The following is a 19143-nucleotide window of genomic DNA, read 5'->3' on the forward strand; positions in this document are numbered from 1 at the left end:
CCAGGAAGCAAAAAGACTATAAAAGGTATCAAATCTAGAGTTATGTGAAGAGCTCTGAGGGAGCTTGAAGAGGATCCCACTAGGCAGATATGGGATAATACGAACTTCAATAAGGATAAGAATTGCAATGGATTGAAACATATCAAATATTTTTGCTATTCATAAGTTCATAATGATACAACAATTAAAGAACTGCCCTCTTTTAGAGGATTAAAGGAAGCCAACTCATTATTTTGAAAACTGGTAAAGAAAGGTGAAGAATCAAGCATTTACTCTACTTTTCCCACGTATACTGTGCCACTACTAACCAAACAGTAGACAAGGGGATCTATTCAGCCAACAAATAAAAAAGAAATGATACAGCAAAAATATCTGTATTTTGCAATCTTCTAATGATTTAATACATCTGGGCATTTGAGTCATCAACTGGTACTAACATCATTAAAACAAAGAGATAACTAGACATTATGTACTTTCTGATGAAAGAACACAGTATCACCTGTAGTCCCACCAAAAATAAATAAGCAAAACTGAATATGGTCAGGCCTCTCTATGTGACTACCCAGGTCACATGACTAGGGATCTTCAACAGCTAAATTGTAAGGGGGAAAAGGGAAATGAAAAGAGAGCTTGTAAGCTGAAAGACATAGCCATAAAATAAGCTTAAACTATAGTTTTAAAAGATGCATACTTGAGTGATAAACCATAAAAGAAAAAAGAACTGCTAACTTTTGGGAGGAGAGAAAGGCTTGTGGTTGTGTTTGATGTAACTATAAATGGGATTGTTTTCTTAATTTTCTCTTTCTCATAGCTCATTATTAGTGTACAGAAACATCACCAATTTTTGTATATCAATTTTGTATACTTTCTTAATAGAAATAGTCTAATCAATTTTTATCAAAAAGCAGAAACTGAATTGGCTTTAAAAATAATAAGTGAAAACATGTCCTCTATTTTCAGACTTCTCACATCTGTTTACTGTACTGAGAAGAGTGACTCAGCATTCTCTCCAGTAAAACCAATGTTTTATTACTCTCTAATCACTAAAGGCTGGAGACAAATTCGCATGCATTTTTTACAGCAAAACCTGGGAATTAAAGTACTAGCAGATTCAATTAGTATCCTGGGAAATCATAAGGGTAAAATATGGTCATTCTTATTTTGGCAGTAGTTAGAAGTTTAGAAGCTAGAGTGTCCTAATATAGTTAAGTACATCATGATCTATGGCATATAGTGAGCACTTCAGTATTTATTTGATAAGAGTTATGAAGTCTCTGTTTTCTACTGAAATATACAGTCTTCCCAGTTAAAAATGGTAAATGGATAAACAATCCACGAATAAATAAATCCAAAGGGTAAGTTAATTATGGTATATCAGAAAATGAAACAACCTGGATGTGGCAACCTGGATGTAACTCCAACGTGTTATACTAAGTAAAAGAAGCCAGACCAAAAGAAAGTATACACTATATGAGTTCATTTATACAAAAACTTTAGAAAAATGCAAATTTATCTATAGTGACAAAAAGCGGATCACTGGTAGCCTAGAAAGGGTAGGGGCAGGAAGGTCAGAGAGAGGGATTACAAAATGTAAATAAGGAAATTGTTGAGTTTGACAGATATGTTGGCTATCTTGATCTTGGTGATGATTTTGTGTTATACATACACACAAAAAATGTGATTAAATCATGCAATTTAAATATATGCAGCTTACTTATGTCAAATATACCTCAATAAAGCTGTAACAACAACATAAAAGGTAATTGTGTTTTGGCAGGAAACAGTCTGTAATGATTTGAAGAACTCTAGAGAGAAAATATAATTTATTCATTGAACTTGTCCCCAGATCAAATCAGTGAAGTTCAGATTTTGGATTGTTTTGAAAGTAATATAGCATATTCAATTATAATAACTGGTTGAAAATAAAGTATATGTTTTGAGAAGTTTATACTTTCCTGATATTTTATAAAGTAGCTTTAAAATACTCTTGTTATAGACAATAGCATCACTTAGGGCACTTAACTCTCATAAAATTTTCAAATTTTCATTGATTTTTATACCCATTGTGCTTTAAATATACAATAACACAATACAGTTGACTTAAATTTATCTTCTTAGTAGTTTATAAGTCTGAACAAAGTAGAAATGAATACATTCTTAGAAAAACAGTCATATTAAAACAAGATGCAATTAATAAATCATTAAAGATAGGGCAACACATAAGTTATGGATTCCTAAAGGGCAAAGTTACTCAAAGCCTAGTCTGCTGTCAGCGTACTGTATATTCAATAAAAAGTCAATAGCTTAAATTAATGACTAAATTAACAATGAATTGTTTGAATACTTATATTTTTAATTTTGCAATTTCAAAGTTATTTTTTGTTTAAAAACAAACAAAAAACTACCCTCCCCAAAACCCAACTATCATAGCTTCTATGGATAGGATTGCAATTTTGCATATGCAAGCAAGAAAGAATGCAGCCAGAGGGAGAGAGGTTCTGTAGGGGAGCATTTCATTTGAGACATGGATCCAAAAAACAATCATAAGGTTTTATTCTTTAACATTTGTGGATGTACATGTCATGTCAGTAATATGGTGAGTCCAAGTAAAAAAGTAATAAAAAAAAAGGATTAAAATGGCCTTTGCTGAGTGAGAATAATCCATGCAAAAGTTAATGCCAAAAAAAATATTTGACAGGGCAGAAGTAATAAATTCACTTTCCCAGTAAACTATAGAAACTAAACTTTAGCACAGGGCAGCATGTAACTGCAGATTGAGGAACTGTTCTGTCTTCTGGGAAAACCACAAACAGAAAATATGCACTTCTGGAAAAATAAAGGCAAAATAAGAAATTCATCTAGGTATATGGCTTTCTTTCACTCTCTTTTGCTGTTTTAGAGTTAAAATACTGTGAAAAACAGTCTTTTTTCATTATGATATCATTGAAAATCTTTGCAAATGATTACTGCTATTCATATATTTTCGCTTTAGCCATTCTATATTTTTGAGTAGTAAATATAGCACAGCTGAATTCCATATATATGTAGCATGCTAAAAACTCAGCAGAGAAAATCCAGAAACAAAGACAATGAAAATTCCTTATAACACAAGGAATTCCTTATATACTCTCTGAATGACTTTTTAAATAAGACTTTAAACATTAGCAGTATGTTTGAAGTCACTCTTAAAAGAACCTACAAAGTCAATTGCAAAGTCCATTTTTAGTTTACTGAAATCCACACAAAACCATACCAAACTTACAATTTTAAGATAAACAATTTCGATCATTGTTTGATCCTTAGGTTTGGATAACCTATGGTGACAAAAAGCAGGTCAGGGAAGGGAGGATCATGAGAAACAGAAAGGAAGTCACAAAGGTGAACAAAGAAATTTTGGGTTTTGATGGATGTGTTCACTATTTTGATTGCGGTGATGGTTTCATGAGTTATACATATGTCAGAAATTATCAAATTGTACAATTTAAATAAATATAGTTTGCTATATGTCAATTACACCTCAATAAAACTGTAAAGCAAAAAGTTAATTGATACTGGGTATTTTTAGATAATCACTGCCCTTTGGTAGACAACACTCTGCAATTATTTGAAGACCCTTAGAAAACTTGTCCCCAGATAAAAATCAGGTAAGCTCAGATTTCAAATTGTTTTGGAGGTAATAACATGACTAGGACTATGAATAACATGACTTACCTTTGGATAAGTATCATTTTAGGGTACTCCATTTCTATATGTGATTCATGTAGAATTATTATGAGTGTCTTTATTAATTAAAGAATATCAATTTATTCATTCAACATGTTACTATGTATCAGCCATTGTTCTTGGCATTGAACATATACTAGAGAACAAAAATATTCCTTGGTATCATAGAATGTATATTCTGGAGACTCTTTATCTCAGATTCTCCCTTTTTCAGTGTGTGTAAGTTTGTGGCAAGGGGTGGGAAGTTAGGTGATTTAAAAGCTGATTTATATTGTTATGAGGAACTGGTATATATTAATTTCCTACTTTTGTTCCAAATGCACAGCTATAGTCCTGGGCCACTCTATTTTGTTTCCTGTTCTTTCGTGTCTCCAAGTGGAATGAATATTGGGGCTACTTTGTTTCTTTCTAAAATTAATCTGATTATTTGACACTCACACCTATATTTAGGCCTCAGGTTAAAGAATGCACTTTACTCCAAAAACCTGGCCTTGGAGCTGTAAGCAATACTTGATCAATATATTAGCTTATCTTCCTTTGGAGAATGGAGAGTATATTTTCAACTGTGTGGGTGACTGTACTATGTTACTAGAGGCATTTTGAAAACTGTATAAGTGGGTGCAATGGTACATGTAGATACTGGGCATCAAAGATGTAACATGTAGAGGGCATCTTCTTTTTTATCTGCTCACCGTCTCTTTAGGAAAATACTCTTCCCCAATTTGCAGTCCATGTGCTTCTGGTCCCCATCCCAGTTTCCAGGGGTAAGTAAATAGCCCAAATCTTTCCAATTACAGTATTCCATCCCCATGAGTACTGTGATTGATTTAAAGATGATCATGTACTCCAAGTGAGATTGGCTGGAATCTACCTTAGAATATTTGCTAGAGCTATAAAGAAAGAAGAATGCTTTCTTTTTGCTAAGATTGCTAACTGTGAGGGAAATATAAGCCTAGAGTTGTCAAGGGCCATATTTTCCACAATGTGTTCCTGTGAATGAAGCTAACAGACATAAGTAAAGCTAATAAATGGAGAGTGTCTTGATTATATTCATCAAATTCCTGTGTTTGGCCAAATGTCTAGGCATAAATACTGCTGGATTTCCTGATTACATTAGCCAATCCTGAATTTTGCTTAAAACTGTTTGAGGTAGGGGAGCACCTGGGTGGCTCAGTTAGTTAAATGTCTGATTTCAACTCAGGTCATCATCACATCGTTCATGAGTTAGAGACCCAAATTAGGCTCTGCACTGACAGCGTGGAACTTGCTTGGGATTCTCTCTCTTGCCCTCTCTCTGCCCTTCCCCACTCACTCTCTTTTTCCCTCAAATAATAAATAAACTTAAAAAAAACTGTTTGAATTATGTTTTGTCATTTTTAATGGAAGTAGAATTGACTAAAAAACTGAATTATTTGTAGTTTTAAAATACACATAGCTTCCTTTTATACCTCTGCTGTAATACCCTTGCCCTCTGTTTCTATTTGATAAGTCGGAACTATTTCATCAAGTCTTTGCTCAAGCAACCATACTTCTTGGAAGTCTCCTTTAACTCACTGCCCCAGGTTCCTTCATCATATAATTGGTTGCCAACTCAAACATAACATGATCTGTGAAGCTTTTTCATGGTTTCCCTTAGCCAGAATCAGTAGCTTGTTCCTTTATATTCCTACAGCTCTGTTAATATGGCTATTTAATAGTGATCACACTATACTGTAATTAAGGGTTTGTTTCTTTATTCCAATAAAATGTGAGCTCATGGAGGAAAATAAATGTATCTTACTCATCTCTATATCTCTAATATTTAACTTAACATGTTGCTAGTGACAATTCTCCATGGTCTCTTGTATTTTTGCACATTATACAGACGAGATGTTAATTATTCATTGTTCCAATCTATATTTTCAGGGATTTTTGTATAGCAAAGATGGCTATAGAATCTCCCTCTGTAGCAAAAGGCAGGAATATCAACTTCCATATAATAATAATCTTTCTGGAATACATTTATTTTTTTAAATAACTGACCATTATAAAATATTCAGTTTCTCTAAGTTCAAAGTTCCTCTTATGTAATATAACCACTGCTTATGCAAATGTCATCTAGCCCTCTTTGCATCACCCTGCGAGAAGGCTCAGAAAATCAGAGCAAAAATACTGATACTCTGGACATTGCTATTGCTAAGAATAATAAACAGTCCTTTGTCTCTGTCCCATGAGTTTCGTGTCTTCTAATAGAATCTGTGAAACTCTCAGGCTAATTTGTTGGCTTGGATATAGGATAAAATTTCAGATTCTTCACAGTCTCTGACAGTTCTGATGATGAGAATGGGATACAAATGGAGACACAGCTTTCTGGAAGAGGAAGTGTGAGGGCCTTACCAGGTGATTAATGGGATTTGAGGAAAGTCCCTGGGAATAGGCAGTGAGCATGTTAACCAAATTTTATAGTGAACCAGGTAATAAATGGGTCTCCACTTTATTGCCTGCTAAGAGGAGCAACTTGGGGAGATGGGTGTAGGCCAAGTACTGGGAACCAGAAGTATTTTCAAAGACGGTTGCCTTAGTTGTTGCTAATTCTCCTTGGAGTGGAAAGACTTCCTCATCAACCTAGTAAACAGCCTCAGGCCCACCTCAATGTAACTACAGTAGTAAGTACTATTAGTGATAGCAACTAACAGTACTAAGATTCAACCTGGGTAGGCAGAAGATTCTGTCCCCTTTCAGACAGCAGTTATGGAAACTCCCACCTGAATTTGAAAGGACAGAAATTTGTGACCATTACTGGAAGCAACCAGGAAAATCAATAAAACTTTGGCTGGTTCACTTGAGAGATGAGGGGACGGGTTCCATATACAATACAAGAATTGTGATAATAAACTTGACTATCTAGCTACTAGAAGTCTCTGCCTTGATACCACTTTGAATCGAAGGACTTATGCAATTTGGCACCAACCTAGTTTTACAACCTTATCTATTACTCTATACCAACACATGGAATCTGCATCAGCTAGCCAGTTTCATTCATTATTCTGTAAATCCACAATGCATATTACCTAGGATCTGTTTATGTGATTTACCCTGCCTGGAATGCCCTCCCCTTTTCCTGCCATTTACTCATCAACAATCTAATTCAAGATCCATCTTTTCCATGAACCTGTCCCTGATCCTTCCATCTCATGTTAATCTCTCTCTACTAACACTGTACTATAATGCTACTTATTTAATTCTTACATGATGCCTTTACTGTTATCTAAAAGTATTTGTATATATCTTATTTATCCAAAATAGACTGTAAATTGACACAAATTATGAACAATATATTATTTTTGTGTGCATCCTATAGTGTTTACTATGCATAGCTTTGTACACAGTAGGAATATGAGAAATGATTTGTTATTGACTAATTCAACTGATTTCATCACATATTTCTTTCAGCACAAGTTTTTGAGTAACAACTAAAAACATAAAATTACTCAACTAAACCCAAGTGGTAAAAGATAACAAAGAAGTAACTAGTTTAATTAAAGCGAATTCATTTGGACTAAGATCGACCCAACTGGCCATAGGCTGGCTTATTCAAGTTAAGTCCACTGAGGTGCTAAAATGTACATTTAGAAGCATGACTTTACTTGATATGAGCAGACTCTCCAAATAAACTTCAGCATTTGACTCTAGGGAAGACCGCCCTAGTGGAAAAAGAGGACCCACTGGTTGGCCACTTCTAATATCTCTGTGATTAGTGGTCTCAGATCATTTTTCTAGTAAAACAATTGGCTCCACTTACCAAGAACATCGTCCAAAATTCAACTATTTGGCAATCTCAGTAGTCCATGGAGGTTAACAGCTGAATCAACAAACATTCTCACTACCAAGCTACCACATTTGAAGGTGGTTTGCTGCCAGAACTGGGAGGAAACATGGGACTAGTGCTCAAAACTGATGCTGCTATGCCGAAAGAGTGAAGATTCCTGTGTAGCACTTTCCATATGTTTTTGTTAAAAGCAAACAACTAGCATAGAAAAATATTTAACCTTATGTTTTAAAGTACATGAAATTTTATCTTGGGCCATCACTCATATTTACAATTCAGTGAATAGGTAAATGCAGATATATTTACTTCTCTGTCACTTTAACAATTTGCCTAGAATAAGCACAACATTAAGGAGAAAAAAGCTTTGAAGAGGTTTGAAGTGACATTTATTGAGATGATCTTTAATGATGAACAGTCTCTTCAATGTCAATGGCAAATAACTTGGCATTTACAACAAAAACTTAAGAGCATTTTGCTTTCACTGACTTTTATGAAGATCTGAGCTTCTGAACTAGCAAGAAATATTGTACTAGCAAGAAATATTGGCCAGTCTTGTCCTGTCGTATTGGCAGTACAGATGACAACTTGTATGGTATGATTAATTTGAGGAGTATCAAAGTTCCTAACCACCCACAGATTTTTTTCTGCTCACTAAATGACACCTCAAATTCTACAATTCAAGACTCATTACATTGGTTCCAGGTTTCTGTTTAGTGTTAAAATGTAAATATCCTTGAAAGGAGATTATGTTGAAGTTAGCTGTTCTGCTAACCATTTACTGCTTGAAATGAAATATATTTATCAGGTCTTTCTTCCATAAACAAGCTTTGATGGGAAAGGTAAATTATGGAAAGGAAAAGAGACACTGGTTATTTGAGATGGACAAGAACTCATGCTCAAGGGAAAGAACATAGGAGAAACCAGAGGTCATAGGAATTAAGTTTTTGGCTATTTTATAATTTTCTCTGGGGACTAAACTGATTCTAGATTATTTTATTATTATTCTGATTATTTTAAGAAAATAATTGATTTTTAATTTTTCATTTTATCAAACCGAATTAATCTTGATGTCCAGGAAAAAAGACAGATAGAGACAGTGGAAGTTTTGACACAGTTTGAATTGAATATTGATTTCTTGCATATAAATTCCTTTAAATCAAGACCAAATATAATTGACCTCAGCATTTTTTTAGTGAACATATTGAGAGATGATCTGTTGGAAAGGAAGAATTATAATTGGACTGTCTAAAGAAAAGCCTAAAAGGAAGAGATATTCCTATAGTTAGGTAGACCTTTGGGTTCTAAGGATCAGACAGTCATTCACATCTACATGACTGCCAATCATATTGTATGGAGAGAATGTCAGAGATTACTGCCACCATTAAAAATATAAAATATGTATATGTGGTGGTCTCTGTCAGAGTATTGTTTAATTCACGAGACTGGTGCCTACAAAAATCAGTTGGATTGTGGAGAATGACTATAGACTACCACAATCCCACTTGCAGCTGCTGTATCAGACATAATATTATTACTAACACAGATGACTAATGCCTTCTGTATTTGGTATGTAATCACTGATTTGATAAATGCATTCTTTCCCTTCATAATCAAAAGAAAGTTAAAAAAAAGAGTCTGCATTCAAGTGGGGCCCTTCCAATCTGGAAGTTATCAGCAGTCCATCTTCACAGAGACAGATAAGTATTTTATAAGAGTTTACTTTCCTTCCTTTAGAGCCTCAAATAGCCCAGTATCTAGAAAATTATGGATTGCCTATTCCACAGGCATGGAACCCCACAGAGAATAGTATCTGAACAAGATACCCTTTCTGTATCAAAGGAGGTACCAGAGTGTGCCTTCAGTGATTCATTGACCTTCACCTAATCTGTACCATCTAGAGGTAGCTAGTCTTACAAAACATTGGAACTGCCTTCTAAAGTTATAATTGAAGTGCTAACTTAAAGGAAACTATATAAAAGGAGTACCACCCTTTGGGATATAGAGTATTTTTTAAGTCAGAGACCTGTATATGGTGCTTTTGTCCACAATAGGAAGGATACGTGACTTTGGAAACCAAGGAATAGAAGTGGATGTCATCCTATTTACCATCACTCCCAGTGACATCTAGATTTTGTACTTTCTTTCCCCACAACCTTGGACTTTTCAGGGTTAGATATCCTGTTACCCAAAGGGGCTCTCTCTTGACAGGAGACAGAGCAAACATCCCACTAAGCTAAACATATGGCTGCCCACAGGGCACTTTGGACTTTTTATGATGAGGTATGGGCAAACAAAAAGAGGAGTCACCATATTGGCATGGTTAATTGACTCTGAAAAACGAAGAGGCAAGACTGCTTTTACACAAAAAGGGCAGAAAAGAATACACATGGAACTCAGGTGATACACTGGACATCTCTTAGAAGTGTTATCAAGAGTTCATATTCTTCAGTAATGAATATTAAGGTTATACCACCAGGTAAGCCACCAAGACCTACTGAGGTGATAGCTGAGGGTGAAAGGAATTTAAAATGGAGAGTGAAGGAGGGAACAATGAGTACCAGCTGTGACCCCAAGAGAAATTAGACCATCAGCAGCCATATGACATTTGACTTACATAGATGAATTAGACCAAAAATAATGAAGACATAGTAAAACCTAAAGAATATAATAAAGAAGAGTAAGTCACTATATACTCAAATTCACATTTGATAATAAAAACATACCTCCTTGGCAAGTATATATTGAACATTCACAAAAAATGATCACAACAAGAAAAAGACTGATAAGCTCCACAAAATAGAACAGCAGCCTCTGATAACAATGCAACAAAAATAAGAATTATTAACAAAATCAAAACCATTGGCACTCCCACCTGGAAATTCTAAATCTCCTTTTTAAATAACTCTTGGGTGAAAAGGGAAATAACTGAAATTACAAAATATCTAAAAGATAATAGTGATAAAAGTACTCCATACCAGAATCTTTGAGATACATTTGAAGCAGTAATCAGAGAGAAATTCATAGTCGTTAACAGTTTCAGGAATGAAAATAAAATAATGAAAATAAATAAAATTAAATCCCCAACTAAAAAAAAAAACAACATAAACCATAAGTATCTCAAAATTATATATAATAAAGATAAAAGGGGAAACTAATTATGTAAAGAAAAGAAAAACAGAAGACAATAGAAACAATTTCAAAAATGTTTTTGAGAAAAAAATAACTGGACAAACTCAATCAAACCTAGCCAAGAAATAAAAGGAGAAGCACATATATAAATATTTAAAAAAATTTTAATGGTACATTGGAAATAACCATTAAAACAAAAAAATTAAAAATCATAAAGAGACTATTTTGTGGATTTATATGGAAGTAAATTTGAAAACCTAGATGAAACATAATTTCCTAAGGACAATTTAACAAAGCTAACCCCATTAGAGAGCTTAAAAAGGCTACTTTCTGCAGAAGCAATAGGAAAATTCAGAAACTACCCCTTAAAAAGCATCGATTCCAGATGGTTTCACAGAGGAATTCCACCAAAGCCTCATAGATAAGATAGTCCCAATATTCCATATATTACTCCAGAGTACTAAAACTGAAGATTTCCTAATTATTTTGATGAAATAAGTATAACATTAATACCTAAACTTGATAAAGAAGTACAAAAAGGATTGAATATTATAGATAAAGATCACTTATAAATATTGATGCAAAAGTACAAATAACTATCAGTAGAATTAGCATTCTATTAAGAAAATATACCATGATCAAATAGAATTTTTTTTTAAAAATGCAACAGAAACTAGTGATTATATAGAAATAGTCAATTCATAGAAATTATATAGAAATAGTCATTATACAGAAAATAGTTAATAGAAAATCCATTACTATAATATACCATATAAATAGATCTCAAAAGTAAAAGTATATAATTATCTTCATAGAGTTTGAAAATATAACAAATATTTGACAAAGTATAACAATCATCTCTAAAAAATATCACTCAAAAATAGGAATTGGTGAATATTTCTTAACATGATAAAATACATGCATATTTTAATTTTAACTCAGAATTTACTTCATGAAGAATCACTATAGTATTTCCATTAAGATCAGGAACAAGGCAAGGAGGAATACTACTTCCAATTCTTCAACATTTTACCAGAGGTATTACAATGCCATTACACATAAAAAATTGAATTGAAGAGAACTGAGAAAGAAGAACTAAAAGGATCTCTATTTGCAAATTACATGACAGCATGTCTAGAAAACTTTAGAAAATCAATGATAAAACTAACTCAAAGAGAAGACACCATTAAGGTAGCAGGATATGAAATTAGCATTCAGAAATCAGTAATTTCCATACCCATACAAAACCTGTTAGAAACTAGAATAGTAGAGAAAATCCCATTTACAATAGCAACAAAAAAGATGAAATACCAGGGAAAAAATTTAATAAAATAAACCTATATGTACAAAACCTCTATGAGGAAAACTTTAAAACATTTCCTAAAAAACACAAAAGCAGACTTGAACAAATAAAAGATATTCATTATTCTTGGACTGGATTACCCAATATCATAAAAATGTCACTGCTCCCTAAATTAATCTATAAATATGTCTAATAAAATAATAATTATTATTAAATGCAAATCAATATAAATAATATTTTTTAGTGAAGCTAGACATGTTGATGCTGAAGTATACATGCAAAATACAAGTATGTAAGTATAGGCAGGAAAACACTGATAAAGAAAAGTGAAGAGAACTTATATAGCCTTTTCAGGCATTAAAACATACTATAAACTACTATTAAGTAATAGTACCATAAGGAGTAAGTTTTAAAGTACCAAGACTTCATTTGTTCTGATTACTTATAGCTTTGTAATATAGCTTATAATCAGAAAATGTGATGTCTCCAGCTTTGTTCGTCTTTGTTTCTTCTTTCAGGATTGCTTTGGTTATAGACTAGTAAACAGAATAGCCCAGACATAAACCCATGCATATACAGTCAACTAATTTTTGACAAGGGTGGCAAGAATGTGTAATAGGTGAAAGACAGTCTTTTCAATAAATTGTATTGGGAAAATTGAATATCCACAAATAACAGAATGAAACTGGAACCTACCTTACACCACTCACAAAAATTAACTCAAAATGGATCAAAGACTTAAATATGAAACAGGCATAAACCTCCTTGACATTGGTCTTGGCAATGATTCCTTGGATAAGACACCAAAAGCACAGGCAACAAAAGCTAAAATAAACAAGTGGGAAACAATAAAAAAAAACCTGAAAAGGCAACTCATGTAATTCAATAACTAAAAAACAATCCAATTAAAAATGAGCAGAGGAACTGCATAGACATTTTTCCAAATAAGACATACAATGGCCAATATGTACTTGAAAGGGGGCTCAACATTGCTAAACATCAGAGAAATGCAAATCAAAACCACAATGAGATATCACCTCACACCTGTTAAAATTACTATTATCAAAAAGATCAGAAATAACAAGTGTTGGCAAGATGTAGAGAATAGAATCCTTGTGCACTCTTTGTAAGAATGTAAATTGGTGCAGCCACTATGGAAAACAGTATAAAGATTCTCAAAAAAAATTAAAAATAAAACTCCATATGATCAAGCAATTCTATTTCTGGGTATTGATCTAAAGAAACAGAAAACACTAACTTAAAAAGATATATCCACCCCTATGTTCATTGCAGCATTATTCACAATATGTGAGATATGGAAAAAATCTAAAAACATACATTTATGGGTAAATGGATAAAGATGATGTGATGCGAAGGAGGGAAGATGGCAATGGAGTAGTAGGACCCAAGGATCGCCTTGTTCTGAAAATACAACTAGATAACTATTAAATTATCCTAAATACCCCAGAAATTGACCTGCAGAAAGGCAGAACAAACTCCACAACTAAAGATAGAGAAGAGAACACACTGAAGAAGGTAAGAAGTGGAGAGATACAGTTTGGGAAAGAAATGGCTGTGGCTGCTCTGGTGGGGAGGGAGTTGCAGAGAAGGGTGAGAGACAGGCTAGCACACAGGGGAGTACATGTGGAAAATGAATCTCCATAGCAATTGGCTTGGAAAGCCAGAGGGGCCCTATTTTGTGAGTTCTTGAAACCAGCAGGGCTTAAAGCCTGGAGTTTTAAAGGTCATCTGGCATGGCTGAGATAAAGCCTGGAAGGCATTGCTTTATCTTAGAGAGAAGGCAGGCAAACAACCTGCAGACATACAGCATGGAAACAGTGATTTGAAGAGCTCCTGGGGTACACAGTGGAGAGGTTATTTGCTCATTTTGGAGCTTGACCCATAGAGGCAGCATTCACAGACAGACCTCTTGGGAACAAAAGAACTGGCTGACACCATTTCCCTGCCCTGCACTGCACCAAAAGCACAGGGCCACCTGCAGGAACAAACACAGTCCAATATTCACTACCTAACTTGCTTATGCCAAGTCCCACCTCTGCCCATGCTCTGGTGGAATAACTCCCCTCCTCCTCACTCCCCACACAGCCATGCTTGCCTCAGTCCCAGTGGGCCTGCTCTCCCACAAGACCAGCCCAAATCCCTGTTCACATTGCATCTTCTCATGAAGGGGTTTGCTGAGCATCAGTTCCAATAGAAGTGGCAACAGGTCTCATTTCACAAACAGATCAGAGTACACGTAGTTAAAATATGCCACATTCAGGCTGGGGACCAAACACTGCCCACAACAGGCAAAGAGAACCTCTGTAGACGACTGGCCTAATGGATAAAGCCCCCAGGGCAAGACAGCACAGTACACACAGCACATGCCGGAGACACTCCTGGAAGTATAAGACCCTGGGGAATGAGGGAACACTACACAGCAGGGCACCAAAGGACCTCTTCTTTGTAAGTCCATTACCCTCAAAAACAGGAGATATAGTTGACTTTCCTAACATAGAAATAGGCACAGAGACTTAGAAAAAAAATAAGAAGACAGAGACATTTATCCCAAATGAAAGAACAGGACAAAGCCACAGCCAGAGATCTAAGTGAAGCAGATATAAGTAATATGCCTGATGGAGAATTTACAGTAATGATCATAAAGGTATTCACTAGACTTGAGAAAAGAGTCAAAGACAGGAGTGATACCCTTACCATAGAAATAAGGAATAACATAGCAGAGGACAGGGCTCAGTAAACCAAAGGAGAAACACACATGAAGGAATGAACAGCAAGCTGGAAGAAGCAGAGGAATGAATTAATGACCTAGAAGACAAAATAATGGAAAATAATCAAGCTGAACAAAAGAGAGAAAAAGGAATTATGCAAAATGAGAATAGGCTTAGGGAAATCAGTAACTCCATCAAACAATAACATTCATATTACAGGAATCTCAGAAGATGAAGAGAAAGGAAAGGGGACATAAAATTTATTTGAAGAAAAAGTAGTTGAAAACTTTCCTAATCTGGGGAAGGAAACAGATAACCAGATCCAGGAGGCACAGAGAACCCTCATCAAAATTGACAAAAGCAGATCCATACCGGGTTATATTGTAATCAAGTTGGCAAAATATAGTGATAAAGAAAAAAATTTTAAAGCAGAAAAACAAAAGAAGATAGCAACATACAAGGGAAAATTCATGAGGCTGATGGAAGATTTCTCAACAGAAACTTGGCAAGTCAGAAGGGAGTGGCATAATATATTCAGTGTTGAATGCACAAAATCTGAAGTCAAGAATACTCTATGCAGCAAGGCTATAATTCAGAATAGAAGTAGAGATAAAGAGTTTCCCAAACAAAAGCCAAAAGTGTACATGACTACTAAAGCAGCCCTGTAAGAAATATTAAAGGGGACAATTTGAGTAAAAAGGAGAGAACAAAAGTGATAATAGAAAGGTAGAAAACACAACAACAGTAAAAATGAATTAGTCTGTAAAAAGCCAGTCAAGGAAATCACAAAATAAAAGGATGTAAAATAAACAACATATACCTAAAATGTGGAGAGGAAAGGAGTAAAGAATGGGTTCAAACTTAAATGACTATCAACATAGGCTGCTATATGCAAAAGAGGCTATATACACCTAATAGTAATCATATGTCAAAAACCACAAATAAATATGCAAAGAATAAAGGGAAAAGAATCCAAATGTATCACTAAGAATATCAGCAAATTGTGAAAAAAAAGACAAGAAAGGATCAGGAAAAATCTTCAGAAACAACCAGAAAACAAATAATAAGATGACTATAAATACATACCTATCAATAATTACTTTCAATGTAAATATACTAAACATTCCAATCAAAAGGCATAGAGTGACAGAATGGAAAAAAAATCAAACCTCGTTTATATACTGCCTTTAAGAGACTCATTTTAGACCTAAAGACACCAGCAGACTGAAAGTGAGGGGACAGAGAAAATGTTATCATGCAAATGGATGATTTAAAAAAAGACCAGAGTAGCAATACTTAGAGAAAACAGACTTTAAAACAAAGACTATTACAATAGACAAAGAAGGATACTATATTATAGTAAAGGGGACAATCCAACAAGAAGATATAATAATTGTAAATACTTATGCACCCAATATAGGAGGACACAAATATATAAAACAGTTAATAATAAACATAAAGGACTAATCAATAGTAACACAATAATAGTAGGGGACTTTAATACCCTACTTACAACAATGGAAAGATCATCTAAACAGAAAAATCAAAAAGGGAACAATGGCTTTAAATGACACACTGGAACAGATGAATTTAACAGATATATTTAGAACATTCCATCCTAAAACAGCAGAATACACATTTTTTTCAAGTACACTTTAAGCATTCTCCAGAACAGATAACATATTAGCCCACAAAATAAGTATCAACAAATTCAAGAAAATCAGAGCCATACCATATACCTTTTTGACCACAAGAAGTCAACCACAAGAAAAAATATAGAAAGAACATAAATACATGGAGGTTGAATATGCTACTAAACAATGAATGGATCAATCAGTAAACAAAAGAAGAAATAAAAAAGTACATGGAAACAAATAAAAATGAAAACAGAATCATCATGCAGGAAAAACAGTTCTAAAAGGGAAGTTTATACCAATACAGGCCTAACTCAAGAAGCAAGAAAAATCTCAAATAAGCAACCTAACCATACACGTAAAGGAGCCAGAAAAAGAAAAACAAACAAAGCCTAAAATCAGCAGAAGGAAGGAAATAATAAAGATCAGAGTAGAAATAAATGATACAGAAACTAAAAACACAATAGATCAATGAGAACAGAGATGTTTCTTTGAAAACAATCAATAAAATTGTTAAACCTCTAGCCAGACGTATCAAGAAATAAAGAGAAAGGACTCAAATAAATAAAATCTCAAATAAGGGAGGAGAAATAACTACCAGCACGACAAATATACAAGCAATTATAAGAGAAAATTATGAAAAACTATACGCCAACAAACTGGACAAACGTAACAGAAATGGATAAATTCCTAAAAACATATAACCTACCAAAAGTGAAGCAGGAAGAAATAGTAAATTTGAATAGACTGAATACAACAATTAAATTGAATCAGTAATAATAATAAAAAAAAAAACTCCAAACAAACAAAAGTCCAGGACCAGATGTCTTCACGGGCAAATTCTACCAAATACTTAAAAAAGAGTTAATACCTCTTCTTCTCAAACCATTTCAAAAAAAAGAAAATGAAGGAAAACTTTAAAATTCATTGTGTGAGACCAGCATTAGTCTGATATGAAAACCAGATGAAGACACTACAAAAAAAGAAAACTACAAGCCAACATCTCTAAAGAACATAGATGCAAAAATCCTTAAAATATTAGCAAATCAAATCAAACAATACATTAAAAAAATTATTCACCACAATCAAGTGAGATTTATTCCTGGGCTGCAAGGGTAGTTCAATATTCACAAAGCAATCAACATGATACATCACATCAATAAGGGAAAGGATAAAAACTACATGATCATTTCAATAGATGCAGAAAAAGCATTTGGCAAAGTACAACACCCATTCATGAAAAAAACCCTCAACAAAGTAGTTTAGAGGGAACATACCTCAACACAATTAAGACAACATATGAAAAACTCACAGCTAATATCATCTTCAATGGGGAAAAACTGAGATCTTTTTCTCTATGGTCAAAAACAAGGCAGGGATGTCCACTCTGACCAGTGTTATTTAACATAGTATTAGAAGTCCTGGCCACAGCATTCAGACAATAAAAAGAGGTGAAAAGTGCCCCAATTGGCAGGGAAGAAGTAACTTGCACTATTTGCAGATGACATGATACTCTATACAGAAAACCTGAAGACTCCACCAAAAAATTGCTAGAAGTGAAAAATGTATTCAATAAAATTGCATAATACAAAATCAATGTACAGAAATCGGTTGCATTTCTACACACCAATAATGAAACAGCAGAAAGAGAAATTAAGGAATAAATCTCATCTACAATTCCACCTAAAACAACAAGGTACCTAGGAAGAAACCTAACCAAAGAGGTGAAAGATGTGTACTCAGAAAACTTAAAACACTGATGAAATTCCAGATGACACAAAGAAATGGAAAGATATTCCATGGTCATGGATCGAAAGAACAAATATTGGTAAAATGTCTATACTATCCAAAGCAATCTACACATTTAATGCAATCCCTATCAAAGTACTAACAGCATTTTCCACAGAGCTAGAACAAACAATCCTAAAATTTATATGGAACCACAAAAGACCTCAAAGAGCCAAAGCAGTCTTGATAAAGAAAGGCAAAGCTGGAGACACCACAACTCTGGACTTCAAATTTTATTACAGAGCTATACCAATGAAAACAGTATGGTACTAGTATAAAAACAGACACACAGATCAATAGAACATAACAGAAAACCCAGAAATAAACCCACAACTGTATGGTGAATTAATCTTTGACAAAGCAGGAAAGACTATCCAATGAGAAAAAGAGAGTCTTTTCAACAAATGGTGTTGGGAAAACTGGACAGCTACATGCAAAAGAATGAAACTGGACCATTTTCTTATAACATACACAAAAATAAAGTCAAAATGGACTAAAGACCTAAATGTGAGACCTAAAACCATAAAACTCTTAGAAGAAGACACAGGCAGTAACTTATCTGACATGGGCTGTAGCAATATTTTTCTAGCTAGGTCTCCTGAGGGAAGGGAAATAAGAGTAATAATAAACTATTGGGACTGCATCAAAATAAAAAGCTCCTGCACAGTGAAGGAAATAATCAACAAAACTAAAGGGCAATCTACAGAATGAGAGAAGATATTTGCAAATGACATATCTAACAAAGGGTTAGTATCCAAAATATACAAAGAACTCATAAAATTCAACACCAAAAAACAAATAATCCAATTAAAAACTGGCGGAAGACATGAACACACATTTCTCCAAAGACATAGAGATGGCCAATAGACACATGAAAAGATGTTCATCATCACTTACCATCAGGGAAATGAAAATGAAAACTACAATGAGTTTAATTGTATCACCTCACATCTGTCAGAATGGCTAAAGTCAATAAGACAACAAACAACAGTTGCTGGCAAGGATACTGGGGAAAAGGAAACTTCATGC

At 34.0% G+C, this 19143-nt stretch overlaps 1 protein-coding gene across 1 annotated transcript in view; it reads right to left on the bottom strand.

The window, feature by feature from the left end:
* COL24A1 (collagen type XXIV alpha 1 chain) overlaps nucleotides 1–19143 on the bottom strand; it is a 398425-nt gene that overhangs the window by 248958 nt on the left and 130324 nt on the right. The gene's annotated exons all lie outside the window — the stretch shown is intronic.

The sequence above is a fragment of the Panthera tigris genome, chromosome C1 (assembly GCF_018350195.1).
Source record: "Panthera tigris isolate Pti1 chromosome C1, P.tigris_Pti1_mat1.1, whole genome shotgun sequence".
NCBI lineage: Eukaryota > Metazoa > Chordata > Mammalia > Carnivora > Felidae > Panthera > Panthera tigris.